This window comes from Lingula anatina, chromosome 7 (genome assembly GCF_051362555.1).
Source record: "Lingula anatina isolate TDL-2025a chromosome 7, LinAna3.0, whole genome shotgun sequence".
NCBI lineage: Eukaryota > Metazoa > Brachiopoda > Lingulata > Lingulida > Lingulidae > Lingula > Lingula anatina.
In genome coordinates, this window is record NC_141773.1 from 11698144 (window position 1) to 11713417 (window position 15274).

Genomic DNA, 15274 nt, shown 5'->3' on the forward strand with positions numbered 1-15274 from the left:
TGCCCATTAACACGTTTTGTCCTTTCAAAATTTTTTCAGTTGAGACACTGGTCACTTCGGCTACTCAGGTAAATAATCCTGTTCTGTGGTGGTTTTTACTAATGTGTAAATTCATTTCTGTGGATACAGAGGATATGACCGTGATCAACACTGCAGTGGCAGCTGAAAGATTAGTCCTTCAAATGTATATAATGTACCATAGCTCTTTCTTTTATATCCTTTTACGTTTATATATGTATATATTTACAGGAGTGCTTAAATGGCCCAGCTCTAACACTAATTAAACAAATTCTTATATAGCATGGTTTGTTATGAAAATCGAACTAGACTATGTCTTACATTTTACATTCACGTTTACCAAAAACGTGCAGCACATTGATACAATATCGATACAGAAGAAACGCTTTGCGAAATACTTCCAGAAAATTACTTGGACAGCAATATCGGTCAGGGTCAATCAAATGAACTAATACATTCGTTTCATAGCACTTTTGTAGCACTGGTAAAAAGAATTTATAAACAAAGCTCGAAGCCGGTAAAAGCGACGGAAAAGTTTTTAACGTAAATCTTTTTCGAACATAGAAAGATACGAAAATTCGCGCATGTATTCCAACTTTAACACCTCTTCAACTGTACACATATATATAGGCCTATATTGGTCGCGTTTTTCGTTTAAATATTGTTCTTCGTTGACAGACTAAACGGTCGCAGTCGCATAGCAAATATTCCCCTGCCTTTATACGGTTTGGCTCTTTTCAAGGGTACTTTTGGGGCCTGGGTCACGTGATGTTCGATCAAGTCCGAAGCTGGGCCTTCCTGGTCCAAGTACAGAGTGACCTCCAAAAACAGCTCCTTCAAAACGGCCTGTTGCTCTTCTGCCAGAGATAGTTCTGATGTACAAATTTTTTCACCTGCAGATAAAACGATTATTTTATTGAAGTCCGCGCATAAATTACCAGCGTGCAAAGACCAAAGGCCGCTGGGTTGACGCCCATTTTCACAAGAGAGTGATGTTTGTGATTTTTGTGGTAACCCCGCCGATGAAACTGTAATATTGTTAGAGAACTCGAGCACGGGGAAAGCGGAGAACGCCAGGTTCTTCAGTGGTTCGATCAGAACAGCCGGGACATCTTTCCAATGGTCTACACTGTCGGAGACGCCGGGAGCTAATTTCGGTTCTTTCATCGCTGCTTTCAGAGGATCGGCAGTCTTGGAAACACGGGCTGTCCATATTTCAGAGTCACCCTCGTCTTCGCCGCCGCCAATCGAGAAGAACAAATTAGTGAGAATTTGATGAAGACGCTGATACAAAGCCCGACAGTGAGCTTTTATCATGTGTTTTTCGGCAATGTGGCAAACTGCCAACGCGTCTTCTTCGTGGTTTTGACCCAGTTCGCAAAGGATGCTTAGGACATACTGGGCCTGGTCAATAAAACAACTAGCGTTGTTGAAAAGTTCCGTCTTTGAACAGAGCTTCAAACCGGCCATAGCTGTTTTTGACTTACCGCAAGACCATGCCGTTCTGGCCAGCTTCTCAAGCGTATGTGTCCCTGCCCATACCCGAGATATCTTCTGTAGAAGGTCATTCATTCGGCACGATTTTTGATACTTCTCTTTCTGAACAGAACGGTGAAAACGGGAAGGCCCAATTGGCACTGTGTCTTCCTCCATCAGCCTTACCAGGTCTGCCATGCGGTTTTTTGCCATCTTGAAGAGCTGGATGTGTTCAGCAACTGGTTTGATTTTTAACTAAATTTTCATTTTATGCACAGAAAATTTGTTTGAATGACAGAAATCTAGGCAAGCAGTGCTTTAAATTAAGTAGCCAGCTGATAATTAAAGACGCCGGTGCTAGCAAGTGTCCCTTTTTAACGGCCATGTTAAGGTGTAACACACTGTAATTAGTATTGAGGTCTAAAACATTCACACCTCTCCCACGAGGTAAGAATAGTCAAGGGAAGAGAGTAAGCAAACTTCGACGTCATGCACCCCACTTTGACGGTCATTAGTCTGACGATCATTAATCTACTTTCGTGCATCTTTCAGTGCGCGACAGTTTTTTAAGCACTTGTACGTAAGGAACATGCTTTTTGTAATTTTGACAGAAAACAATTTTTGACAATAATTTCAAAATTATTCTATAACTTCGCTTTTATTTTTATTTATTTATTTATTTACTTATTGCACTGACGGCGTTTTTTGAAAGCGTTTCGTGTAGGGAATTGAGCCAACTTGTTGAATATTTGTCTTTTCATGAAACAACAAGATTTGTAACTCTTAACTTTTAAATTCAGCACACAGTAGACAGATATGATTCATTTAAATTATCACCTCTTTAATGAAATCATATTCATGAACATCATCGGGGTAATTTTTTAATTACGTGAAAATTTACAAAATTAAAAAAATCACACATTAGTTTAGTTTTAGACAAACGTCTGTACGACCGAACAAATATTGCTGGAAACATCCCACCATGTCGCTAAGTTAAAGGTTGGATTTGTTTTAAGACTGACGTTTGCACAATCTCAAAACAAGAAAAAAATTACTCTAATGTCATTTTCAAAGAATTGTTACATGTATCTGTTTTGGCGACCATTTCCGTGCATATACTTGGGTCAAGAGGGGAAAATTTACTCACTTTTCTGGACACTCTTCATAAATATACTTTCTTTTATGGATTCTCTTAAAAAGGAAAACATCAATGATTATTGTGTATTTATTAAAATGTCTGAAAGTCATAGTTTCTTAGTGTATACATATACCGCACATTCATTTATTTGTCTGTCCTCGATCCAGACCTCAAAAAACCGCAAAGCACATCAAATATATGTATAAGCACCTGGAATCGGGAATAGTATGCCTATCTCAATAAATAATGATGCGAAGAGAACCAAGTCACACGATTAGAAATGATACTTCACATCAACTTCAAGTACAGAGACTGGTCAAGGAATCATTGGTGAGCAGGAGAAATTGCTTTTTCTCGAGGAAGACCAGATTTGGCATGAAAACCCTTCACAGGATACTTCTAATGGCGTTAAACCAATGAAGTCACAATATCAAATAGAAGGTTCCCATACAAAGTTGTTAGTCATTTTCTTATCCCAACAAAAAATTAGGAGTATGAAAAGTGGGACTCGGGGTCTCAGAGTTTGTCTTTGCCCCTTATTTTTTTTTTTTTTGGGGGGGGGGGGGAAGATTGCAGTGGATTGAGGGATGGTCAAACAACAGCTCTAAGTTTTGTAAAAAGGGGCCCAACCGAATCCACGCCTGTATAGTACGTATTATCGATCCACACGTAGATAATAATTAACAAATGTGCAATTTATCCTTTTGCAATTGGTGGTGTTGAGAGATCAGTTCCAGCTAATGATCTCGTATTCAATATCTATTACCAAGTGATATAACTACAACGCTTTTAAACATTTAACCAATACTGTATGAAGGTCTCGTTCAGTTACTCGAAAAATAATTTTTTAAGCTGAGTTATGCACTAAGAATAAAATAGTGATTTTTCTTCCATCTGCAGTCAGAATTAAATGTTGTTGTTTACGTCCTATATTTTAAATATTTATAGCATATTCTGTGGAATAAGGCTCTCCATTCATTGCTGATTCATAATCTTTTTGCCTATGGATTTCATGCCAAGTGCAACATACGCTCTTTTTTTTTTTTTTTTTTTTTTTTTTTTTGGCAACATATTACTTATTTTATTATTTACACAAGAATTAAAAGAATAACTATGAAATGAAGTATGTAAATAAAATTCATGAAATAAGTATGACTCCCGATAGTCGCATTCACAGCAAAAGCTGATGCGCCGACTAACAGGAAAAAACCTATTTGGTAAAAAGAATTTATAAACATACAGAAAATATTGGATTAAGTTAAAAAGCCAGTTAAAACGTACCCATTGCATTAAGTCTTTTTCAGACATAGAAAGATACCAAAATTGTTGGACGGCATTTAAACTTTAACGCTTGTTCGACTGTCCACATATACAAATTGTACGCGTTTTACGTTTAAATATCGTTTTTTTTTTGTCCGACAGACTAAACGGTCGCAGTCACATAGTAACTATTCCCTGCCTTAATAAAGTTTGGCTCTTTTCAACTTGTATCTAATAAAATTTTTCGAAGGCATGATATAAAATGTAAAAAGTAAAACAATAAAAAATAATAATAAAATATTTTGCATATCAAGCTAGATTAAAAGTAGCAAACAAACGTATGAAAAAGATTTAATATTGCTCTTACTTAAAATACTTAAATAGCTGTCGTAACAGTGATGTTAACGTTGCCCATTGACACGTTTTGTCCTTTCAAAATTGACTCAGTTATAGGCACTGGTACTCACCCGAGATCTTTCTTTTATATCACATTATGTTAATATATTTTGTATTTACAGGAGTGCTTATTTGGCCGAGCTCCGTTTACAATACAATTGACTCTCAACAGATATTAAACAGATTGTTATTTAGCACGGATTGTTATGAAAATCGAACTAGCCTACAAATAGTATAAACGATGTCTTATATTTAACATTTTGTCACGTTTACACATGCGGCACATTTATATAATATTGATACAAAAGAAACACTGTGAAATATTTACCAAAAGATTCCCCGGACAGCAACATCGACCAGGGTCTACAAATGGACCAATGCACGCGTTTCATAACATAATCCATGCGCTAGATAGTGAAATAGTCCACAGAGTACATTGTAGCATCGGTTAAAAGAATTTATAAACATGCAGAAATATTGGAAAAAGCTCAAAGCAAGAAAAAGCGATGGAAATGTTTTTTACGTAAGTCTTTTAGGACATAAAGGGATACGAAAATTGGCGCATGGCATTGCAACTTTAACATTTGTTCAACTGTCCACATATATAAATTGTACGCGTTTTTCGTTTAAATATTGTTCTTCGTTGACAGACAAAACGGTCGCAGTCGCATAGCAAATATCCCCCTGCCTTTATACGGTTTGGCTCTTTTCAAGGGTACTTTGGGCGCCTGGGCCACGTGATGTTCGACTACGTCCGAAGCGGGGCCTTCCTGCTCCAAGTACAGAGTGACCTCCAAAAACAGCTCCTTCAAAACGGCCTGTTGCTCTGCCGCCAGATATAGTTCTGATGTACAAACTTTCTCACCAGCAGATAAAACGATTATTTTATCGAAGTCCTCGCATAAATTACTAGCGTGCAAAGACCAAGGGCCGCTGGGTTGACGCCCATTTTCACAAGAGAGTGATGTTTGTGATTTTTGTGGTGACTCCGTCGATGAAACTGTAATATTGTTAGAGAACTCGAGCACGGGGAAAGCGGAGAACGCCAAGTTCTTCAGCGGTTCGATCAGAACAGCCGGGGCGTCTTTCCAATGGTCCTCACTGCCGGAGACGCCAGGAGCTAATTTCGGTTCCTGCAATGCTGCTTTCGGAGGATCGGCAGTCTCGAAATTACGGGCTGTCCATATTTCAAAGCCACCCTCGTCTTCGCCGCCGCCAATCGAGGAAAACAGATTAGTGAGAATTTGATGAAGACGTTGATACAAAGCCCGACAGTGAGCTTTAACCATTTGTTTTTCGGCAATGTGGCAAACTGCCAACTCGTCTTCTTCGTGGTTTTGACCCAGTTCGCAAAGGATGCTTAGGACATACTGGGCCTGGTCAATAAAACAACTAGCGTTGTTGAAAAGTTCCGTCTTTGAACAGAGCTTCAAACCGGCCATAGCTGTTTTTGACTTACCGCAAGACCATGCCGTTCTGGCCAGCTTCTCAAGCGTATGTGTCCCTGCCCATACCCGAGATATCTTCTGTAGAAGGTCATTCATTCGGCACGATTTTTGATACTTCTCTTTCTGAACAGAACGGTGAAAACGGGAAGGCCCAATTGGCACTGTGTCTTCCTCCATCAGCCTTACCAAGTCTGCCATGCGGTCTTTTGCCATCTTGAAGAGCTGGATGTGTTCGGCAACTGGTTTGATTTTTGACTTAATTTTCATTTTTATGCAGAGAAGGTGCTAAATGTTTGTTTGGATGACAGAAATCTAGACAAACAGTGCTTTAATTTAAACAGCCAGCTGGTGATTAATGACACCAAAATTGTCGTTCTTTAGCGGTCGTGGTAAGGTCTAACACAATGTAATTAGTATTCAGATCTAAAACTTTTATACCCCTCCCACGAGGTAAGGATATGCAAGGGAAGAGAGTAAGGATTGTAAAACCTTCATCTCTTAACTTTGACGTCATGCACACCCACTGTATCCTTAAAAAATCTGACGGTCATTGAACTTCTTTTTGTACGTAAGGAACATGTTTTTTTCTCTTTTTTTAAAATTTTGACAGAAAATAATTTTTGACAATAATTTCAAAATTATTCTTTTACTTTGCTTTTATTTTTGTTTATTTATTTATTTATTTATTTCACTGACCGTGTTCTTTGAAAGCGTTTCGTGTAGGGAATTGAGCCAACTTGTTGAATATTTGTCTTTTCATGAAACAACAGTGGTGAACCCAAAATTTATAACTCTCAACTTTTAAATTCAGCACAAAGTCGACAGATTTGATTCATTTAAATTATTTCCTCTTTAATGACATCCTATTCATGAACATCATCGGGGTAATTTTTCAATTACATGAAAATTTACAAAATTACAAAAATCACACATTATTAGTTTATTTTAGACAAACGTCTGCACGACCCTACAAATGTTGCTGGAAACATCTCACCATGTCGCTAAGTTAAAGGTAGAATTTTTTTTAAGACTGACGTTTGCACAATCTCAAAACAAGAAAAAAAATTACTCTAATGTCATTTTCAAAGAATTGTGACATGTGTCTGTTTTGACGACCATTTCTGTTTACATACTTGGGCCAAGCGGGGCTAATTTACTCACTGTTTTGGACACTCTTCATAAGTATACTTTTTTCTGGAAACTCTAAAAAAGGAAAAAAAACATTAGTAATTATTGCGTATTTATTACAATGTCCAAAAGTCACAGTTTTCTTAGTGTATACATATCCCGCACATTTAATCATTTATCTTCAATCCAGACCTCCAAAAACTGCAAAACACATCAAATATATGTATAAGCACCTGAAGTCAGGAATAGTATGCCTATCTCAATAAATAATGATGCGATAAGAACTAAGTCACATGATTAGATATGATACTACACATTGAATTTAAGCAATCATTTGTGAGCAGGAGAATTTTTTTTTTCTCGAGAAAGACCAGATTTGGCGTGAAAACCCTTCACAGGATACTTCTAATGGCGTTAAACCAATGAAGGCACAATATCAAATAGAAGGGTCCCATACAAAGTGGCCAGGTATTTTCTCATCACAACAAAAAATTAGGAGTATGAAAAGTGGGACTGAGGGCTCAGAGTTTGTCTTTGCCCCTTATTTCTTTTTTTTTTTTTTTTTTTTTTTTTTTTTTTTTTTTTTTTTTTTTTTTGGAAGATTGCAGTGGATTAAGGGCAAACCACCGTTGAGTCCGCACGTGATAAACAACTGTGCAATTTATCATTTTGTGAGTAGAGGTGTTGTTCCAGCTAATGATCTCGTATTCAATATCTATTACCAAGTGATATATCTTCAACGCTTTTAAACATTTAATCAATACTGTATGAAGGTCTCGTTCTGTTACTCGAAACGTAATTTCATCAGCTGAGTTATGCACTAGGCATGAAATAGTGATTTTTCTTCCATCTCAAGTCAGAATTTAATGTTGTTGTTTACCTCCAACATTTCGAATATTTAAAGCATTTTCTGTTTAATAAGGCTCTCCATTCATCGCTGATTCAGAATCCTTTTGCCTATGGTTTTAATGCCAAGTGCAACATACGCTCAATTGTTATTGTCAAAAAGATATGTTGCTTTTTTTTTTTTGCAACAAATCACTTATATTATTTACACAAGAGTTTAAAGTATAACTATGAAATAAAGCATGTGAACTTATATTATTTACAAAAGAATTTATACTCTAACTATAAAATGAAGTATGTAAATAAAGTTTATGAAATAATTGAATTCTGAAGTTAATTTTTCTTTTTGCTTCTATGTCAAAGTGTCGGTGCTATGTCAAAGTGTCGCAAAACACGTCAAGTTTACGTAAATATTAAAAAAATAAACAGTGTACAAATTTTGTCATTACTTTTACTACGCCTTTCACGCGACAAACGAAGCTACTCGAGCTACAGTCCTGCATATACGGTATATTCTAACTGCAGTCTTGGACCCTTTTATACCTCATTGCATTTCGTGATCCAAATAATGATTTTCAGAGAGCTATAAGAAGATATGCGTTAAGCACCTCTTGATATTTCATTTGTGTTTTAAGTGTCTCTGTGCATGCACTTGAGCTAGGCATAATACTTCGAAACAATGTGATTAAAAAATGTATGTATCATACATGCACAATAAAAAAAAACAAGACCGTCTTTAATTTCAGTTCGATACTGTAAGCAATCAACGGTTGATTTAGAATATATGGTTCTTTTAGTTATTTTGATATTATCTAATGTTTACTGAATAAGCAAGTTTTTATGAAAATGTACATTTGAATTGCAAGCGAATGGCAAATGAAAAGTTTTAAATATACCACAACTGACTCGTGCATTATGAATGTTGCATTGTTTGTTACTACTTGTCTTCCTCAACAAGGGTCCACTGTTGCTCATCACACTGGCTTACACAGTAGAATGATTAATGCTATATGAAAAGTGGTTAATGGATTTTATTTTCACAAAATTGTCTACATACGGCAGTTAACGAGAGGGCAAGCAGTGGGATCGACAGACATTGTAGTAGGTCCATAAAAATAGGATCATGGATCTAGCTAGAAACACCTAATTCCAGTTTTGACAAAAACAGGATATTACACGGACTGTCGGTATAATTAACCCAATCCGGCCAATTTTCGCTACACGTATAACTATAACGCGATCGTGTTACATGTATGTGACGTTTTAGCATATTAACAACTGTGTGTTTTGAAGGAAAATTGCATTGCGTTATTTTGATGCTATACAGTAGATGCCCATTCTTAAAGCATGATTTAATGGTTTTAAAAAAGAAATGCTATAGCGTTTTACTCAAACCGCACATGACTAGTATCGATGGAGATTGGTTTTCTCTTGAGGAAGTACTACATGACTCCCCCTTCTACTCCCACACGTTTCTACCAAAAATCATAATGGCTTCTTGTACTTTAAATCACCATTTCTCCCCATCTCAGCAACAGGTGTGGGGAATGTGAGATTGCAAGCACAGCATAACTAAGAAGCTTTGTAGAACGTTTGACGACCACTTAAAGATGCAAATTTTGCCACATTAGAAAAATATTAAGTCAAAAGTGCACTTGCAGATTGGGGAAGATCATGCAAAGGGTCTGTTTTAGTTCAAGATACACCATAAAACCATATTGCTACATCTGCATGTACGTCAATTGGCAAGATACTTGTGCTCGTTTTTTCGTTTTCTCATGTTTTATATACCTAAGGCTGTACCAATGAAATTTTACGGAACAGAAACTTAATAGATGAGTATTAAATAACAAAGAGACAGTTAACATGCTTCTCTCTTAATGTATTTTATATTATGTTGACTACTTAATAAGTCACACTAAATAAACCGTCGCTTTTTGAAGCACGCTTAGCACAATTCGAAATCCTTACTAAATGAAGAAATGTGAACTCAATTAAATTCATTCATTCTTATTTGACAGAGAGAGAGAGAGAGAGAGAGAGAAAGAGAGAGAGGAGATGGATGCAGTATGTCATTTATCTACCCAGAGAGAGTCAGCTGTTATATATATATATATATGCATGTAACTTGGTAGACTTTTTAAAACACGTTGTTATATACCAGGTGATTGAATGTACGCTGACTTCGTGCGACACTGGTAAATTGTTACAATGTAGAGATTATGTCAGTGATTATTTATGTAGTTTCACAAGTAGGCCATATAGTCTTAAAAAAAAAAGCTTGAACATATAATAAACACATAAATAGGTAGGTAAAAAGACAAACTATTTAATAAATTTCTTAAATCGTTTTTCTGTCACACATTGTGTTACCATAAATATAAATGACTTCAATCTGTATTAGATAAGAAAAGAATGTTACTCTTGGTAGCGGGAGCGCGACAAGTAATGCCAAATGTGCCTGATAAAATTTGAATGTTTTCTCTGTTTGTGAGTTTCTGTGTTACCAACATTTTGATGTGCCACGGATAAGGATCACTGGCTGATTAACCCCTCGGTTTAGACAGTTGGGGAATGGTTGCGTAAACCCTTCTGCCTCTCTCTCCCTCTTTCTCTCTCTGCCTCTTTCTCTCTCTCTGTCTCTCTCTTCCTCCTTCTCTCTCTCTCTCTCTCTCTCAGTCTGACCTTACTGATACAGCTTGGTGCTTCAATCTTACTTCTCTATGTGTTATTGCTACCACGTAAATTGCTATAGAACGCTTAGATATCTTTAAACATCGATTTAGAACAAAGAATGGCACATTTTCAAAAGTATTTACTATCGCACAGGTCAAATGAACACATTATTTGCCTCATGATTGTAACATACAGACCTAACCTTTTGCAGCACGTTAACGCCCATGTTTTATGTAAGGAAAAAAATAAGGCAATGAGACAAGGAAATGAGTTAACATTGCGGGCGTGTTTCTAACAATGACCCGCTAAGGTTATGACGCAAATTTACATTTTAAAGCAAATGATGCTCTATTTAAGTTGAAGTTTATCTCGATGTATACTATGGCAGTTTTTACACAGAGTGGTTTTCCTTGGCAACAAAATTGTACTGGTTGAGAGACGGATTTCATACACAGTAGAAAAAAGTCAACTTATAGAAAAAAATGACTTCTCTCAACAGCGGAATGCGACCTTGCGTAGTGCTTTTTAAAGAGAGTAAAGTGCCTGTCCAGTGATTACATGTAAGGACCGCTCAAAGTGTACCGGTACATCCACTAAAAATGCCTGTGTAATACCTATATAATACCCATATAATATCGATATGCCAGCACTGCAACTTGTGTTCAATTAATTTGTCCAAACCAAGGCCCCCTTTTTTAACATCGAGCGTTACAGTTACCTGTACTGCACCAGTTTGACTGGTCCAGGGGGGGGGGGGGGGGGGGGGGGGGGCATGGAGTACTCTCTTTCACGAGCAGCATGTACCAATCAAAATTTATCAGATCAGGTCGTGTCGAGCGCCGGGGCTCCGTTAAAGGGATAACAACTCTACGTATGAGATTCAAAATTCGACAATAAGTACATTGTAAGCTACACCTAAAATGTAATAAAATTGCATTTTACCGCCAAAACTGTAATTGTAATATCCAGATATTGCGAGGTAGTGGACCGTCACTGATTGCTATATTTTGTAATAATCTCTGAATAGATTATTATTAAAAATATCCTCTTAAAAAATCGATTAATCTTGAATTTCAGAACGGATTCATTAACCATTGGCAAGTATGGGAAAGTTGTCATTTACTCCAGGAAAATTCATTTTACGGCACTTTTCCTGTCAAAGTAGAGTTGTTATCCCGTTAACTGACTACATAACACAATAGTCAGGCTACTAAGCTGCCAATCTTTTGAACTGGAGAGGTGCAGAAAACTGTGTCGCTCGATCTGAAAAAGGGCTCAAAAATAAAAAATGGGGATTTTCAAAGCCTAAGTACCCTGAGTGTCCGACTTCAACTGCACTGAGCAAACCTCCTGGTTCTGAATCCTTCACTGCATGATAAACAGGGTGTTTTAAGAATACTTGTGCTTCTTTTCTCCTTCATATAAATTCTCTGCGCAACGGTACCCAACAACCTTATGTCAGCCTGACTGGTGACTTATACAAAGGAAAGACGTGTACGCGCACGCCGTTTTCTATATTTCTCTTTACCTACATTTGGATTATAATTAGCTTTGGACACGATGGGATGAAAATAGGAATATAGTAGATACGAAACATTGTGCTTATGGAGTTCTTCGATAATGAGTTTGAAAAGAAAAAAACTTGACACGGGTATACTTACTGACAGTACACTTTTATGAACATATGGGTTGGTTGCTTTTAAATAAATTCACCCATTGGTATGATATACATGTATACTTTGTACTTAGAGCAATCAAAAAGCTGCAAAACAAAAGCAAACTTGAAAGCACTTCAAAATGCGCCCCCCCCCCCCCCCCACCGCACCTTTGTTAATAACCCGCCATTATGTAAAAGTCCAATAAATGAAATCAAGAAAAAAATGTGTGTCAAAAATATATTGCCCTCTTTAATTTTAATGTCCCGTCAAATGTATTGAGGTCGCCAACAAGGAAAGGCTTGTTCCTTTAAGGCAACCCCCCTGCTCGAACAAAGACACCTCTATCTAATGAATAACGGCAAGGTTAAAACCAGCGCATATACAATAAACCTATTTTAATAGGTAAGCATGCAATGCGAGAGAGAAATTAGGTTCAAAGTTTAAGCAAATCCTTGCCCCCCCCCCTTATATTAGTACAGGGATACAGCAGTATACAAAAGCACCATGCGTATGTTTATTTCTTTATCAATCTGTCCCTCTTGTCGTATAGCCACCTTGCCCTTGTCCCTCATACACCCATTGTTTAATATAATTATGATATGGCTGCATATACGTTTTATCACAGTATAGGATACTCTTTTTTTGCATCCACGGGTATTTGTAAATGTGTCACGTGTTGCACAAACCCACCTGTTTGCATATCTAAAACACTTGGCATATTCAAGTGCTGTAATATTGTTGGATGCGTAGTGAATTGTTTGTCAGGTACTTCGGGTATGTGACAGAGCACAATATAGTCACCACGTGAATCTACCAAGGGAATCGCAGTCTCGTACCTGGGGAATAGGGATATTTAGGCATCTAGTGATGTTTTAATAAGAAGCATTAATGAAAGACAGCAATCAATCAAAATATTTACAGTGAGATTATTGTAATTATGAACGTTTTGCGTTGGAAGGGTTAGAATAAATTGATAGCCATCTACATCAGTAAGAAAAAAAACTATTTAAGTAAATGTTGTCGCTCGAAATATAACATACTGTATATTAAACTCAAAGGATATTTAAAGCATTGACTTGAGAAAGAATTTTTGTCAAGCTAAAATCTCGCTTGTGTTTTTTTTTCCAAAAATGTGACAAGTGTCATAAGTGGACGGTGGCGGTATGGAAACTATTTTTATTTACGGACTACTCATATTCTCATATACTCATATACTTATACTCGTTGTCATAATCCATTGTCAAATTTGAGTGTCCAAATCCAAAACGGATGAATACCTGCATCAAGGGCAAGGGAAAGCATGCTTATACGCATGCGCACACATTCGCACACATTGTTGGTGGTATCCGAGAAAACCACTCTGACGTGGTTTGCATTTTTAAAATAAAAAGCATCTTTGCTCTGCTTGCAACCGTGTTCGCACGCACGTACAGACATACTTTACAAAAGCTTGGGTCGAAGGTCGGTTGGAGTTTCTGCCACAGAAGTCTTCCAAAAATACTGGGTGTGTTCAACCATTGCGTATTGGTAATTTGGCTTATAGTTTCCATGACTGGTTGATTTTAACCCCTGGATGGAACCGTGTTACGCAATAGGGCATGCGTATTCAGTCTAAGATGAAAGGTAATGAAGATTCTTCGTTTCCAAATGAGGAACAATAACGAATGGGGCACGAGGTCGCCGAATAATAATCCCATTCACAAACCACCGGTGGGCAAATTAGATCAGTGCACGACAGCAAGCCAAGCGTTAGGCCAAGGGACCATTGTTCTGAACCGTGAAAAGAATTCGGTAAACAGTGTGTCTGCATGCGAATGAAGGATTTAAATGAATTATAAACCTGTTTGCGTTAGATGTGCACGTACATTGTATACTTAAAAGAATCAATATTTTTTGGGTGGCATTTTGGTATCGCTTGGTAGTACTATGGTGTCTTTACGTATGCGGCCTCACACCATAAATGCGTGAACGTGTGCAATTACACCATTTGTCAGTAATCCGTCCAATATGTCGTCAAATGTGCCCTAAGCTTACTAATTGTTTGAATCAATTCCATTTTTGATGCCGCGCTTCCTGTACGCCTGCTTTTACGTATGTATGTTAATAAGAAGCAACGAATGTGATGGCAAAGTTTGTTATGAATAGACTTTTTGATAATAATAATAATAATAATAATAATAATAATAATTATTATTATAATTTTATTTACGACGCACAAATTTATAATAAAACCCACCCTACCAAGGGTTGTGAGAGGCTAAAACCTGTGAAAGTACATTCATAAAAGTTCTTTAAGATTAATTACCTATCAATTAAATACGTAAAAAGGATATTCTGTATAAAACTTTCGTCTGTACTAGATTTACTTCTCCTCCACATCGCTGTGTGTACTATTCTTGCTGTCTTAAATTGCATCTGGTCATTTTGCATAAGAAATTTAAACATTTTGTTATAAAGTGTCATAACAATGGCACGTCTATATCGCCTTCCTCTCAACTATCATATTATGTGATATCTTCTACTAATTTTTCACTGTCAGCACTACCCATGCAAGTGTTTCAACTATTTCAACTTGCTAACGCAATTTAGTTATTAGAAAAACAAATCACTGATTACAACTGTTTTACCTACCATTAGATTTACTTGTTTAGACGTGGTTTAGATCAAATACCTTTAGATTTCCAGTTACAATGGAACCTAATGTTTCTGTAGCATTTTACAGACACAATCAAGGAAAAGGCATTCTATATAATGAAATAACGACACAAACGCTTTATGCTTTGGTTAAAACGTTTCAATATTAAAAGCTGAGTATATTCATGGAATATATTAATACTCATGAAACTCTTTTAGAACAGTACTTTGTTATATAAAAAAAGAGTTTTTCGAGTATAATGCACTTACACATGTAAGGATGTGGTAAAATGCAAAGTTGTTAATTTGTTTGCAAGGCATTTTTGTCGTTTTGCACAGACAACGCGTGTGTTCCTCGGCACTAGGGGCAAATTAAGTCGATTTGTGCCAATTTGAGGGAGATATAAGTTATGTCTAACCACTGCGAAATAGGTTTATGCCATTTTTAAAGATAGGGGCTTCAAGCAACTCCTGACGATAAAAATTCCACAATATTTGCAACAACAGCAGTCTGATAAATATAACGCCAGCAATATTCAACTATTTTCAATTAAGAAACATACATCAATAAAGGCATTCAGAGGAAACGATTCATT